We start from the raw sequence: 12,801 nt of genomic DNA on the forward strand, positions 1-12,801 counted from the left end.
GGCCCAGCCTGTTCCCAGCTAGTGACCTCAGAGGAGAAAATCCTGAAACCACGATCCCGGAAGTGAGAGACACAGCTTCCCAGATAATGTTTATCTATATACTGAGCATGACGTTGTGTAATATGGAATATTCCACTGCCCAGCTGGGGCCTTTGCTCTGGCTGTATTCCCTCCCAGCTTCTGATGTGCCTGCACACTAGCAAGCCACGGGGAGGTGAAAAGTCCTTGATTTCTTAGCAACAACTGAAAACACAGTGTATTATCAGCATTCTTCTCATACCAAATCCCATACTGAATGCAAAACATTGCACTGTTCTAGCTTCTAAGATGAAAAATCAGCTCTATGCCAGCTGAAACCAGGACAGATAGGGTCTTTCATCAAGTAATGGCTGTGAATCTCAGAATAAAAGGAGCACAAAAGTCAAACCTGCCAGGAGAAAACTGTAATACACCGAAAGAGCTGGCTGCCAGAGCTGAGCGGCAATCTTCCCTCTTCGGAAATAATCTCACAGAATGTTTGAAATTTGATTCCCATAGTGGTTTGGATGCTAAATAGAAAATTTGTTCCACTGGACTTTTTGTTGTTGTTGTTGTTTGTTTTTATTTTCTTTCTTTTTCCTGACAGAAAACCAGTGCTTTGGTGAGTGTTGCTCAGATCTCACACCCAAGCCATCAGGCGCAGTGGCACTGGGACTCATTAGTGTAGGCGATGGTTAACTGGAAACCTGCATGAGATGGCCTATGGGGAAAAGTGCAGTGAATCTGAGAACCAATACCAGCAATAATCATCACTAATAAAATTATGATTTCCCACCAATATTTGGGTTACCCTCAGGTGCTCTGCTTACCTCTGTGGGACTCCCTTGCCTCAGTTCAGCTGTGTTTGAGTGAAGGAAAGAGGAAGAACCTCTCTTGGAAGAACCTCTCCTTTTTGGGGGGCTGCTGACCTTTTTTATGCCTCTTAACTCTCTAGTGCTGACTTGTTTGGTAGGTTGTTTGATTTATTTTTATCCTTCCTGCCCCCACCCCCTTTACTTTCCATTCCATCAAGCAACTGAATAAAAATATTTATGTATCCAGTGTTCAGTAGCCCAAATTATGCATAGCTGCAGCACCTCTGTAGCAAAACTGTTCAAGAATTTGCATAGAATAACTGCCCAGGCGCAAGCCCATTTTGCTACTACAGGTATGCATGGTACTGTATTAGAACTTCAGTGGTTTCTGACTAGGTAAGGCAAGGTCAAAAATGGTTGCTGCAAGTGGAAGAAGATGCTCAAAGAAAAGGAAACTAGTCTAGTTTCAATTAACAGCCTCTGGAAAGTGAAGGAAAAGAATGAATGGGAGGCAAGTAATCAAGCTCAGTAAGAGGGTGAAGGATTTCCATTTGTGTTCAAGTTGTCTGAGTATTGGGGGGTGTCCATATGAGGGACTCTTGCTAACAGATGTTGTTATCCTGAAAAACCTAAAATACTATCCCCGTAACACAGGGATAATGGAGAACCCAGGTTTAAAACAAAGAATGTAAGGAGTGGTGCATGTAACTGCTCTAGAAATAAAAGGAAAATGTGATGAGTTGTTCTCAGAATGTAAAATTTAGATAACTAAATCCTGACTGCAATATTGTGTCCTTATAAAGCTGTTGGTATGGGGACACATTTTGAACATTTGGGTTCAGTAATATGGTTCTGCTGATCCAAGAGCACTGATTACATAATGACTTTATGACCTGCATCTGAAGCTGACTTCCATAAAAACCTTTTTGTCACACTGAAGTAGTGTAAGTGAGCTATCACTTCGTACTAGGGAACAAGAACTATCTCGCCTCAGAGCAACTATGTCCAGCACTGGAAGGCGTCTCGGATCAGAGGGCTCCTGGAGGCTCAGCAATGGCTGATAAATGAATGAGTATCATAATTTTCCCCCATCTCTTCATGAAATACCTTTTATGAAATACCTTTTATGACCAAAAAGTGTTTCTACTCTCCTTCCACAATACCAGTCTTCTTTTCTACCTTTTGACTGCACACACAGGAGCAAGTCTTGCAGGTGTTTCCTGCAACAAAAGCAGTAGCATGAAAAGTCTGGAGAATGGAGACAGGGGTGGAATTTTATCTTGTGCTCTTTTCATAAACCTTTTTCTGACGAGTTGTGTATCCCCTATGACCCTGCGCTGCCCTGCAAGGTCATACATCAAGAAGAAATCTGCTTTGAACTTCCCTCCCAGACCCTGCTTGCAGACACTCAGCACAGGCCTATGTTGTGTAGGTATTACAGAGCCAGTCCCTCAGACACGCTGGTGAGAATGACCAGCCCAAGCAGAGAGCAGAGTGTGAGCATCTGCTGTATTTGCCGCTGCACTTTCGTGTGTGTTTGTTTGGTTTCTTTTGTCCACTAGAGGGCACTCAAACACAGCCTATGGTCCAGGGACGGCTTGCTGGTGCTAACTGCAGTCCCCATCCGTGTCTCAACCCTGGGAAGCCAACTGCCCTTCTCCTGTCTGGCACAGTTATCTTGAACAGTAAATCCCGCTGATACCAGGCGAACCCACAGCTCGTGATCAGTACCAGTTACACCGGCATTTTCTGCAGCACTGAAACCAGTCACTGGTATGACCACATTTGCAGTTAGGGATGAAGTTTGTATTTACTTTTCATACACAGTTTTATTCCCAATAGCTAAACTAAGACCCTTTCATCAACTCATAAGTCAGAGGAGTTTTCTTAGCCACCTACCTGAACACAGAGGGTTGTGGGGAACCAAATGTTAGGTTTACACTTTGACTCCATTTTTTAAAGCCCTTTTCCTACCTAAATGATTCTGATTCTATGATTCTGTTCTTAGTAGGAGTGGGATTAAATAGAACAGAGAAATGCTTAAAGTTAGAAACCATCAGCCTACAGCTCCCATTCTTCTTATGATCTCCCCCTGTACTAGCATGGGGCTTTTTTGGCACAGATTAGATCACTCACCATACACCAGACTGGAACAGGGCAGGCAAGGAAATACAGAGAAATTATAGAGATGCACTCAGAAAGGGACACAAAGATGTTTGCCATCTGTTGCCAGATATGACTCAGAAGCTCTCGCCTTGGGCCTCACTGTGGCTACCTAAAGAACACATGAAAGGTTTCTCCAAGAACCTGGGCAAACTCAGACGGCTTAGGGGCTGGCAGGCATCTGCAGAACATACAGTCTAACACCTGTAAAATAGCCTGGTCCTTTTCAAAGCTTATCATCTGATGCCTGTGAGATAACTGACAGCAAGGTCCTGGTCTCCTTGGTGAACAGTTTGGTGCTGAATCAGGGACCCATCTGGTGAGCAGCAAATGGAAACCCTGGGCAGCAAGGACTACAATGGGAGACAACCATGGCAAAGACTCCAGACCTGTCCATGTCCCACCCTTACTGGGACATGGACAAGACAGATTTGCACCTTTCACCACATGTGCTGGAGGTCTGTCCACTGGCCATCTTCTGCAGGTCCTGAGTTCCCAAAAAGGGTTAAAGTGAGTAAGAAAAACCTCCCAAAGCCTGTTAAACATTGGATGATTTGTGGCTGGGGTCTGTTAATTCAGTTTGATGCAGACAAACTGCAGCCCTACAGTTTAATCTCTCTGTGTTCCTCATGAAGGCACAAGGTAATAGGGTCTCCATCAGGGCCAAGCTGTGACCCCATGAACTCATCCTGTCTGTCTTCTGGCTGCTAATTAGGGACCAGCTCCCACAGTACTGCATACCTGCCTGAGTGTGATTCTTGGCCACTCATTGATTTGCTTTTCAGGACAGCAGGCAGACAACAGTGAGTTTATAAGCCCAGGGAGAGCTCTTCACCAATTTTCTAATCCCTGGTAGAGGACCCTGTCTATAAGCATGGCAGGATGAGGAGAAATCAGAACTCTGCATAGGGTATAATAAATAAAATGGGGAGGAAGGTAGGACTGGAAGCAAGAGTAGAGGAACATGTTTTAAAAGAAAATAAACTAGCTATGTAAACAAAGTTTGGAAGCTGAGCATGAAACATTTTTTCAACCTTGATTTGTACTGGGAGAAATACAATATTATTTAATTCCTGGAAAAGGCTGAACTAGAGTAATAGGATTCCAGAGAGATGACCAATCACTTATCACTTCTACCACTATTTGGTTTCAGATGACAATTACTAAACCCAGATGTGAACCACTAGGAGATTTTATGTTAGGACTGGGCTTCTCTGTGAGTTTCAAAGGTAACCAAAATGGTAGATTTAAAGTTCACTCTTGTTATATGATGTGGTAAGGTTGTTGATAGCCTGTCAATGCAGTCTTTTAATCTACGCACCTCTTAAACCTGAATTTATTCTGGGGAGAAGGGAAGAGAGTAATATAGCTGTTCTTCATTATACCTTATGCTTTCTCCCACCTTTAAACAGTTTACCTGTAATACGATGAGCCATGTATCAGGAATAATCTAGTAGAAACCATAGGTAATCCCTGCTGAAAGATAAACCTGCTTCTTGATCTGCTGTGGCCCTGGAAATGAAATTCCACTTCTCTTAAGTTTTGAGGGTCCTAGGTAAATCATGCCTTAATTTCTTGGTACCCAGTGAGGGAGAAATGGTGGAATTTCCTGATTTGGCCCAGTTTAATAAAATCAAGCCTTGAAATACAGAAAGTTGTCTATATTATTTAACAAACACACCTGCAGTAAGTAGATAGAGTAAGTAGATAGACACTTCAGTTTTTTTCCAAAAGATAGTTTTTGCATAGTTGATTCTTTTTACATAGGTGTAATGGAAAATCCATTTTCCCAGATCAAGGAATGGTGAAGGACCACTAAGTAACTGCACAAGTTTCCAGGTAGAATCCCAAATATGTTGCCATTTTTTCCAAATGTAGCTTCACCATGCATAATCTGTTGCCCAAGGACTTCAAGTTGATTTCCCCTTACTCCCACCACATAAGCTCTGGAAATGTTTATGTCCATGCTAATTTATCTGGTTGGAGATAAACAAGATGCCAAGGTCTGCTTTGCTTAGGTGCTGACTCCCATATGCTCATTACCTGCTTGAAACGTGGAGGCAATTCCTTTTATGAAGATCCTGCCTGCAGGAGTAAGAAAAGAGGCTCTTGAGGGAGTTCTGCAGTTCATGGAGATGCATATTCATCTGCTGAACTACCTGTTGCAGCACAGTTCAAGCCAGCCAGGTTAGACTGACCAAAGCCTCCAGAGCTAAAAAAAAACCTAATTGGAATGATGCATGTGTGGCAGATCTCACATTTACATTGTAGATCAAATAAAATTAATTATTCCTATATGATTTCTTATCTCACTCTTCCAAAAGAGTAACTACTAAAATGATGCTACATGGCTATCAGAGATTTTATAAAAATGGATGATTGCCTTTCTGAAAGACAGAGGAAAATACATCTTTAGACATATATGTAGCCATTTATGGTACCATGGCTTAGCACACAGTTTGAGCATTTTTCTCATGAGTCAAGTTTTCAGATTTCTGTAATGCAAGGAGAAGCAACCACCACCTGATGAGAGAAACAAGCTGACTGAGGAGTAAAAATGATGTCTCCTTGAGAGATCACATTGTTCTAGCTGGTCCTACAACTAGCTGCATCTGTTCCTTCCTCATGAGTGGAGGCTCTGCTGAAATCAGTCATTCAGGACCCAACCATTATGCTGCCAGATGAATTATTGGTCTGGGCTGTGCTGAGCTAGGGAGTACAAAGGAAGACCCAAGAATTGTGGGAAAACTGATTGCATGGAAGGTGCTTTTCCTTTCTGAGACTTCAGCAGGAATATCTATATCAATCCTGTGAAAGGCTGGAAACACACCTATAGTATTTCCTTAATCCTCTGCAAGAGCAGACAGGGACTCAGGGACTACTACAGAGAGGGAAAAATTAAGATGTGAGGGAGTGTGGCTGTCCCAGGGTCCCAGCCAGCACTGTCTGAGATCTATCTTGAAGGTAGTGCTCTTTGTTGTTGCCAAGTTCTTAGCTCCCCACCAAAGGTCTGGACCTTTCTTTCTTCAAAAGGAAAGCCACTGCTTGTTGGATAGCTAAGGTTCACCCTTACCTTGCTGGAATAAGCTTCTGAAGGAATGAGAGCAAGACTAGGGACAATCTTGATGATGAGCTGTGTTTCCAACAAACAAGTGCACCCCTGGTCTCCAGAACTCCATTTACAGAAGTAAATTAAATAATGGCAATTTTACTTGTACAATTATGTTCACCTGGAGAGCTTGTGGGACGAATCTTTGCATTCACAACCTTCCTTATAAATACTGGATCTACAAACCATCATGGTACAGAGATAAAACTACTGAGAAGATTCAGAGCTGAGTTCATTTACAGCTTTCATATCGCTAAATCATCATGGCTCAGGAAGACTTTTAATTGTCCTTGTGTCTTTGGCTCTTATTAAAACTGTCAGCCCAGACTTAATCTGTGCTGCAGGGTAAGGCCCCACAGAAAGGATAGAGGCAGAATTTAGCACCTCCTTGTTCCAAGCGTGCTTGTTAGCCACTGGCAGCTGCCTACCAGAAAATCATTTCATTTCACAGAGGAGTTGGTCACATCAAATAATTTTCAGCTCCATTTTTCTTCTGGACACAGAGTGAGGAGCCCAAAATGGTGCATTTTGACTTACTGAACTGGTGGGATCAATGTGAGAACCACAAAAATAGACAGAGCTACTCATATGCTGCTGAAGTGACCCATGCACGATGGTGTGCATATCAAGAAAAGTCCTATCTTATTCTTTTTTCCCTACTAAATTCTGGTCATCTCATAAGGGAATGTACTTTGGTCAGGTGCTAAAACAGGCACCTAGGGTCTCTCTGCAGGCTGCAGGGTACCCAAGACATGGGACTGGTAGATGGGTCAGAAGGTGTAGGACACACCTACTTTTCTGAGACAGCAGCTGGAGGTCTGGATGTGTCAAGTGGCACCAGATTTAAGCACCTGATATGATTTCAGGTGCCTGAACCTACATGTGAGTGTTTGGGTAAGTTGGAACAGGTAAGCAGGCAAGGTAAGGCAAAGAAAGCATGTTGCTTATATCCAAGGCAGAAGCCTAAGTTATCTAATTAGTGAGGTCAACAGAGCCCACATCCACTTGCAGTAGCTGGGAAGAGCTGTAAATAGGTAGTTGTGGACACATGCCTCTATAATTTATTAGGAAATCTAATTCCTTGCTCATAGGGCATTTGTCATCCCAACCAGTAACACATGTCCGTGGCTTCGCCCATGCAGGTGCCACTTCCTGGAGGCTGACTTTAACTTTGGTGGGAGCACTACATAAATGTGCAGGAACTGTAGGATTTAATGCATTGCTAGAAATCTCTTTAATGCATCTATCTAGGTGAATATATGAGGACAAAACAGGACTAGGGGGAGTGGGTTTAGGAATTGTCAGAGTAGGTTTAGACTAGATTTTTGGAAGAAGTTCTTCAGCACAAGACCAGTGAGACTCTGGAAGAGGTTGCCTAGAGTGGTTGTGGCTGCCCCCTCCCTGGAGGTGTATAAGGCCAGAATGGATGAGGCCTTGGGCAACCAAATTTAGGTGGAGAGGTGTCCCTGCCCATGGCAGGGTGGTTGGAGTAGATGATCTCTGAGGTCGCTTCAAGCATAAACCATTCTATGACTCTGTGACCCTTAAGCAAGATCTGGTTTGCTCATTTTATTAACTTGAGGTCTCTTTGGGACAGAGATGGAGCAATGTGTGATAAGATGGAGCTTCACTTAACATACTTATAGTAAACATTCTGTAACAGCTGATTCTGTGACTCTTACACATCCAGAGCTCCCTCTGACAGAATGACACGGAAAAAAAAGGATGCGCCCACACAATATATTCCTGTTCACAACCAGTTTTCCATCTCCCTCTCTTATATATATATGGTGCATACTTTTATTGCCCTGCTTTACATATGTTCCGCTGCCTATGGACAGAGGAACCGTAGCGAGTGTCTTCCAGACCGCTAGTGCCCTCCACATTTAAGCGCATCGGAAACGTTTCTCCCGGGGACTTGCTGCTACAAATCTTTCTACCGGCAGATGGTGCTCCTGTCCCGGGAGTCATCCTTTCCTGCAAGCCCTGGCACCCCCCAATACTCCACTTCTGCTGATGCTCCATCCCGCTGCAGCCCGGGCAATCCCTCAGCTGAGGTGGGTCTGGATGGTCCTGTGGGATGGTTTCTCCGAGCTGCCTCTTCTGTCTTGCACGTCCTTTCTGTTGTGGAAAGACATACTTCCCATAAAGACCTTGGAGATAAGTGATCCAGGTCACACATAATTGCGATCAAACAGGTCTTTGGACCACATCCTTTTCCTGAACCAGACATCCACCTTCCTCCACACCTCCTCCTCCCTGCAGCATAGCAGCAGGCACAGAGGAGTGAAGAGAGGAGGACTGGGCTGAAGCAGAGAGCGTGATGGGTCTGCTTTGGCTTTTTGCACACCTCAGCTGACCCCTGTGGTCCCAAGGTAACTGCCAAGGAAATCAAAGTTGATACTTCCAACTTGGTACCTTGTGTTGTTAGCTGCATTTAGGTAGGATGGATCTACCTTTTGATTCCTGCTCAAGGTGATGTTTCTAAAAGGGAATAAAATCCATTCTTGGGGACAGGACTTTCTTTGCCCTGTCACTGTGGAGAACTATTGGGTTGACTTAAGGACTTCTGACTTTAGCTTATTTGGCTGGTCTACAGCAAAAACTGAAAACATGGGAATGAAAGCATTGATGTGAATAAGAGAGCAAAAACAGCTTTCTGACAAGGAATAAGTGTAACCAAAGGATGGGAAGATATCCTAAAGGGGAAAAAACAACCTCCATCTTCCTCCCAAGTTCACAGCAGTGAACACCTGTGTCTGTAAAGTTATAAATGAGACAAAACTGAGGTTATTGGTCAGACTTCACATTGGGATATAGAACAAAGGGCTTGTCATTAGTATGGAGAAAATTTGTCTCAGGTGGCAGAAAAGTGAGAATGACAAAACAGCCATGAGTAGTGCTGGCTGTGGGGCGGGCAGAGAAGTCTCCTGGGAATATCTGGGAACTGGAAAAATCAAGGTGAAGTACTGTGTGGTATTTTCCCTTTCTGATGCTCCATTGAATGTCCACTGGGACACACTCTCCCAGGAGAGTCTACACTTCAGGAGTGATTGATCCCTCCAAGTATGAGGAGCCTTCGCAAAGGGGCTGGGAGCTGGAGGACAAGAAGCTGGGGAGAATCATCTGGAAGGTAGATGAAAGAAAAATGGACCAAGTGGAAGTAGAAGGGTGAAATACATAAAAATAAGCAAGCATGGAGCAGAGTTTGAGGAGAGCTGTAGGAGAGCACTTTCCTCAGTGAGGTCTCACATGGAGGCAGCTGATGCCTTTCTGCATGGGCAGACCAAAGGTGTTGCTACACCTGCCTGAGCTGGGGTTTTTGGTTAACGCTGTCAGAATCACTTTCAGGAGGTACAGCTCTCCTTCCAGTAACTGTTAATGAGAGGAAGGTGATTGAATAGACTGAGAAAGAGCCCAGAATGAAACAAGGTTAGTCCCACCCCTTCTGACCAGATGCTAGCCTAGAGTACTATCATAAGGACACTTGGGTTGAGTCATCTTCCTTATTCAATGTTTGTGGCTTGGTGCATTGACAAATCACCTGCTGACTCTGCACTTTTCAAAAAGAAAACAAGCTTTATTCTAAATTGACTGAGCATTTAAGTGTGTTTTGACTTTCTATCTTCATGTGGCTTATGCCAGATCCTGTCGACCAGATGCTGAATAGGACAATTTTCTCTGAGGGGAATAGAAAATCTAATCCAAAAAAACTTTAATGTTTCCAGAAGGACTGAACTATCAGCAAAGCATTTCCATAAGTCTCCAGTCCCCTGGCTAGAGTATAGTGTTCAAATAGAAAGTGATGTAAGACAAGCATAGCTTTAGACATCCAGATTGTGATGATATAAGGTCTCTGGGCCTGAAAGAAAGCAGCCCTACAGGGTCTTTGAATCCATCTGATGTTTCATGCACAGACTTTGTACCTGATTTGTCTTATCTTCCCTGGCTATCCCTGTGCAGACAATCAGGAAGAATTCAGCTTGGCTTCAGTTTCAGTAAGTTTTGGAAGTTGCTGGAAGATTTGGAATGAAAATTATGCCGTTGCTTGGTTGCTTGCTGAGCTGGCCTTGCTGTCATTTGTACCTGTCTTGCTAAAAGACATACATGAAGTGAAGCCACAAAAGCCTTCTTGTGTGGTTGCTACATGAAAACATTCTTTCAAATAACCACTAGCATCAGAACTCTGACCACTCTGAACTTGCTCAAGACTTGTAAATTTAGTTGAGCCCCACTGGCTTAGGTAATGGAAACAGCCATGAACACCTCCAGTTCCGAAGCCTGGAGGGCATTTGTCACTGCACGTGCTGATGACATGAAAGGTGAACATCTGTGGAGGTACAGGGCTGTGGGAACATATCTATGACACCAGGTACATGGTTATTGCTTGAAGATTTCCTTTCCACCTCAGTTTCCTCATTTGAGAAGTGGTCTTCCACAGCTGATAGGCTTCTGGTTAAATCAAATACTTATTTCCTTTGCTGAAGAGCATTAATGGAGCAACCCCACTCTGGTAGCAAGATTCCCAATCTAAGACCTTGCCCACACTTGCTAAAGTGGATGAAGCCATGGTAGGAGAGTTCATCCTGCCTGGGACTCGACCTTATGCATAGATATGAATCAGTGTTCCATGTATAAATGTCCTAAATTGCTACAGATGATGTAGAAGGGCAAAGAGGGCAGTGCTGAAAACCAGGAGAGGGAGTGGAAGGAGTGAGACTGTAACAGAGGGGATAAGCCCAAGTGTCATCCAGGCAGGAATTGTTCCTTCTTGATCCTGAAGGAAACAGCATCCTCAGAATGTTCCTAGTGAAAAACAAAACCAAAAAACAGGCTTAATGAGCTGACTTTCCAAAAACTGTACTAGAAGGGCCTATTGGAGAATGGAGAGACTGTGGTTGGACATGGTGCAAGCTGTTGAGGCACAGGAGTGAGAATCCCCTCTGGCATATAGCCATTGGCTTCGCATTATTCATAACAGGTTCCTAGGAGAAAAATAGAGGCAAATGTGGCCCTCTATCTTCATTTTAGCTTTTGGCAATCTTCTGATTCATTTAGTATTTAGTGAACAGGGACAATGTCAGAAACATGTTTTTTAGTCTGTGCTGGAAGTATCCAGAGGATTTGTAAGTGTAAGAGCAATGGGAGACAGAGCAAATGAGCAGGACTAGAGCCAGTGTCTCCATGTTGGCTGAGGCCCACCATGGGCAGGAGCACATAACTGTACCCACAGCAATGGGGAGTGCCCTCAAGAGGAACAAGTCTATTTGCTAGTGAAGCCAACAGATATAAAACCTCCCTTGGTTATATGGGTGTTTTTTTCTATATAAACTTGCTAATTGAGTTGTAAAATAAAACTACAGCCTTTCCTCTCCAGTTTCTGCTGCTGCAGCAGCATGCTAATTTGGTTTTGGAAGGGGGCTGGTAGAAAGTGGCTCTTTGCCAGTGCAAAATTACGCACAAAAGACTTGCACTGGGAGAGATGGGAGCCCATCCTCAGACCTGGGAAGGGCTGGGGGCAGGAGGTGCTGTGCTGCTGCGTGGGGTTGGAGCAGCTTGGGAAGGTCCTGCAGCTGGGCTGGGCTGATGGAAATTCAAGAAAGCCCAAAAGGGTTTAGGAGAAGCTGCAATGGAGAACAGATGGGAAACTCAGTCCTTGTGCACCTCAGTAGATGCTGTGCGATTGAAAGGATGGGCTGTGAGATTCCACATCTCCCCTCCAGCATGGTCAGGCAGGATTTGTCCCTTGGGTCCACCTGTGTGCCACCTGGCATGGGCATGTATGCTTGGTGTGTGCAGATGTGTACAAGTCACTTGGGCTTGTGTAGGTATGTGCACACCTGGGTTTAGGTCTCCATATAGACAGTGAGGACAGGGATCTGGCTGTCATTGCCCAGCAGCAAATGGTTCCACCATGCAGATGGCTGTCCACAGGGACATGGATGGTGCAGGGCAAACTGCCACAGAGGAACCTGTTACTCAGCCATATCAGTTTACACCAAGAAGAGATTTGGCCCTGCTGTCCACACTAGGGGCTGAGAACAGTAATGATCTGGGGATAAAGAAGTTTGGGGAAAGAAAACCAGAGCAGAGGGCACAGCCTCTCTGTCTTGTGTATCAGTCTAATTTTAATTTTTAGAAGATATATAGAAAAGATGTTCCAGTCCCTAGGAATTTGTCAAAACCTAAGGTCCTTCATGTGTGGCAGGTACACACACTGCAGCACATGGGAGGATGTACAGGCTCAGGTGTCCCAGAGCACGGCCTACACTCACCATTTTTGTACCTTTCACTATTTCCCATTAAACTGGCTGCACAAAAGGATTCCAGACAGGAGGTTCCAGAAACCATTACAAGAAGCCCAGGAGTTTAAGGACAGAATTTCCTGACCATTTTCTAAAGCTCATCAGTCCTTCTTGTCACATCATCCTTCCATGCTTCTGCTGTCCTTTCCAGTCTCTTCGCTGGGCAGCACTGGGAAGGGAGTGCTGCCTTACACTGAGGCAGGGGCATCAGGAGCACAGTCTGTGGGTCTGGGGCTGCTGGTGGAGGTGGGTCGAGAGGTGCAGGACATAACAGGACAGTGTTTTTCAGCCTTCCTGTCTTCAGGAAGAGCTGCCCTGAGCACTTGTCCCTACTACCACCTGCTACAGTGCTGTGAGGGCACCCAACCAGGGTCCTAGTACCCTGTCAAGG

The sequence above is a fragment of the Dryobates pubescens genome, chromosome 3, assembly GCF_014839835.1.
Source record: "Dryobates pubescens isolate bDryPub1 chromosome 3, bDryPub1.pri, whole genome shotgun sequence".
Lineage (NCBI taxonomy): Eukaryota > Metazoa > Chordata > Aves > Piciformes > Picidae > Dryobates > Dryobates pubescens.